The sequence below is a fragment of the Mus caroli genome, unplaced genomic scaffold (genome assembly GCF_978045245.1).
Source record: "Mus caroli unplaced genomic scaffold, Mus_caroli_1 scaffold_4, whole genome shotgun sequence".
Lineage (NCBI taxonomy): Eukaryota > Metazoa > Chordata > Mammalia > Rodentia > Muridae > Mus > Mus caroli.
Genome location: NW_028227259.1, coordinates 149,220,897 through 149,224,165, shown reverse-complemented (window position 1 = coordinate 149,224,165; position 3,269 = coordinate 149,220,897). Strand labels below are relative to the sequence as shown.

General features: G+C 49.2%; 1 pseudogene; it reads left to right on the top strand.

Moving 5' to 3' along the window:
• Nucleotides 1–516: 516 nt before the first annotated feature.
• LOC110295485 (small ribosomal subunit protein uS14 pseudogene) lies at nucleotides 517–771 on the top strand (annotated as a pseudogene).
• The last annotated feature ends 2,498 nt before the right edge of the window (nucleotides 772–3,269 follow it).

Here is a 3,269-nt window from a genome sequence, read left to right as displayed (position 1 = left end):
ATACTGGGGACTGAGACACATGTACACTGGCCTGCCCCTCCAAATTTCCTGAAAAGAATTGTGTGTATCAGGGCTGGAGAGATAGCTCAGTGATTAAGAGCACTGATTGTTCTTCCAGAGGTCCTGAGTTCAAATCCCAACAACCACATGGTGGCTCACAGCCATCTATAATGAGATCTGACTCCCTCCCTGGTGCGTCTGAAGACAGCTACAGTGGACTCACATAAAATAAAATAAATAAAATAAATCTTTCTTTCTTTTCTTTTCTTTTTTTCTTTTTTTTTTTTAAGTTTTATTTATTTATTACATGTAAGTACACTGTAGCTGTCTTCAGACACTCCAGAAGAGGGCGCCAGATCTCGTTACGGATGGTTGTGAGCCACCATGTGGTTTCTGGGATTTGAACTCAGGGACCTTCGGGAAGAGCAGTCAGTGCTCTTAACCGCTGAGCCATCTCTCCACACACCCCCCCCCCCTTTTTAAAAAGAATTGTCCTTTTCCCTCGTTGGACGTCTGAAGGCAAGATGGGTCACCAGCAGCTCTACTGGAGTCTCCCACGGAAGTTCAGCCAGGGTTCCTGCTCTAGCCACGTCTGCTCTAACCGCCACAGTCTGATCCGCAAATACGGGCTGAACATGTGCCGCCAGTGCTTCTGTCAGTACGCGAAGGACATAGGCTTCATTAAGTTGGACTAAGCGACCTTGAATGGATTGTTCGACTGACTACCAAGTGGAACTGATCATGCTAGTCTCTGTGCACAAAGAATAAAAATGTGAAGAAGTTTAAAAAAAAGAATTGTGTATATCTGTGTGTGTGTGTGTGTGTGTCTGTGTGACCGTGTGTCTCCTCCTGTTGAGACAATGAGAATAAGCATGTGGCTAAACCCCTGTTATTTACTGTGTATGTGTGAATCACTGCTTCAGAGATACCCTGAGTCCTAGGCATAGCCATAACTTCTCTATGTCACAGTCCCTCCCTGGGGGATTCTAGGCAGGGGCTCTACCACTGAGCCACGCCCCCAGCCCCTCACTGGGGGATTCTAGGCAGGGCCTCTACCACTGAGCCACGCCCCCAGCCCCTCCCTGGGGGATTCTAGGCAGGGGCTCTACCACTGAGCCACACCCCCAGCCCCTCACTGGGGGATTCTAGGCAGGGGCTCTACCACTGAGCCACGCCCCAGCCCCTCACTGGGGGATTCTAGGCAGGGGCTCTACCACTGAGCCACGCCCCCAGCCCCTCCCTGGGGGATTCTAGGCTGGGGCTCTACCACTGAGCCACGCCTCCAGCCCCTCCCTGGGGGATTCTAGGCAGGGGCTCTACCACTGAGCCACGCCCCCAGCCCTTCTCTGGGGGATTCTAGGCAGGGGCTCTACCACTGAGCCACACTCCAGAACTTCAGTGTCTTAGGTCTTTCTTTTCTGGCTTCTGCCATTTCATTGTCCTCTCCAGCCCCACCCTGTCCTGGAGTCACCTCACCTATAAACCAGCAGATCAGGCCTCTGAGCAGGGTACTTGCTCCGTGTGGGCTACAGGTCCCCTGTGAATCAAAACCATCTTCTCTGAAGCTGCTGGAGGGGTCCTTCCAAGTACTGATGGCCGATTCTGCTGTTGCTCTGTTCTCCTATCTTCTGTGGCTCCCCATTGCTTGAGAAGAAGTTCAAATAGCTATAAGCCCCTGAAATCTTCAGACCTCTCTCAAGTTCACTGTCTACCCATCAAGTGAGTACTGGCACTACAGAATTAGATCATCAAGCCTGGCTATATTATTTGATCTTTTATTTTACTATGTTAATTAATGAATTAATGTGATGTGTGTGTGTGTGTGTGTGTGTGTGTGCGCGCGCGCGCGCCATGGCACCTGTGTGTAGGTCAGAGGACAACTTGAGAAAGTGGATTCTCTTTCTGCATCTGGTAGGACCTGGGGATTGAACTCAGGTCATCAGGTTTGGCAGCAAGCTCCTTTGCCTGCTGAGCCATCTTGCTAACCCTCAATGTAAAACTTATTAATGGGATATTTTGCTTTCACTTCCTTAATGCTCTGCCTCTGCCATCTGGAGCACTCTCTCCTTACCGTATACTGCAGCTTGATCTGTATTTAGGCTCTATAGGATACACAGTTGAGGAAGCACACACCCTAACACAAGTTGTTTCAAACATAATGAATTCTTCCAATGAAGGAGCCAGAAACTCATTTTAAAACGTGATTCTAATGAATGAAATGAAGCCAGGGGTGGCTGGCGCATGACTCTAATCCTAGCACTACGGAGGCACAGTCTAGCCAGGGCAACATAGTGAGACTGTTGTCTTAAACATTAAAACAGAGAAGAGAAGGGGAGAGGAGGAGGCTAGGGCCACACCATACTTTGCAGGTTGCAGTGGAGAGAAAGGACAGGGAAGTACTAAGATCTGCCCATCTCATGGTCCAGTGTTCTCAAACCTTAAATGAGTGGCAAGGTGTTAGGGGAGGCATTTTCGGTAGAATTTGAACCTCCAGCTATAACATCCCTTGTCCATGCAGGATTCTGAGATGTGGAGGAACCCCCATTCATAGCTCTGTTAGTCTTACGGGATGGGATGAAGACTTCAGCTTACATAGACTCTAGTTTTCCAGAACCATTGACTCAGAATGGGAAGGCTGGGATGTGGCTTAGTTGGTAAGGTGCTTACCTAGTATTCATGAAGCCCGGGGTTGGATCCTTAGCAACCTAGATACGGAGGGTGCTGGGGTATACTGACCATCCCAGTACTCGGGAGGTGGGGGCAGGAGGACCAGGAAATTGAAGTCAACATGGGCTTGAGACCATGTCTCTATAAACAAAAACATAAAAACAACAAATTCATTGACGCGTGGCTTGATTCAGGCAAGGGCAGTACTTTCTAGCTTGGGTTCAACCCCCCACCCCCCGTGTGTGATACCAGGGGTTTCAGATGTGCATGTCTCAGCGTGTAAATTCCTGGGTTCTTGCCAGTTCAGATGAAGACTAGAGCTTCCCAGAAAAGTCCTGATGGGACTCTTGGGCTTATGATCCTTGAACAGTCCAGAGATCTACTGCCCTTTGGGATGTGAGGTGGGTTACCCAGAGCTAGACCGGGGAGATCCCGGGGAGACCTGGGATGAGGTAGGAGGGGAAAAGAGACTATCAACTCCTTGATAGGCCATGCGTTTTGTTATTTTTGAGACAGAGTTCTTGTAGCAAGGGATGGCCTGAAATTTCTGATCTTTTTGCCTCTTACTCCTGAGAGCTGGCATCACTTGGGTCACTAAGCAA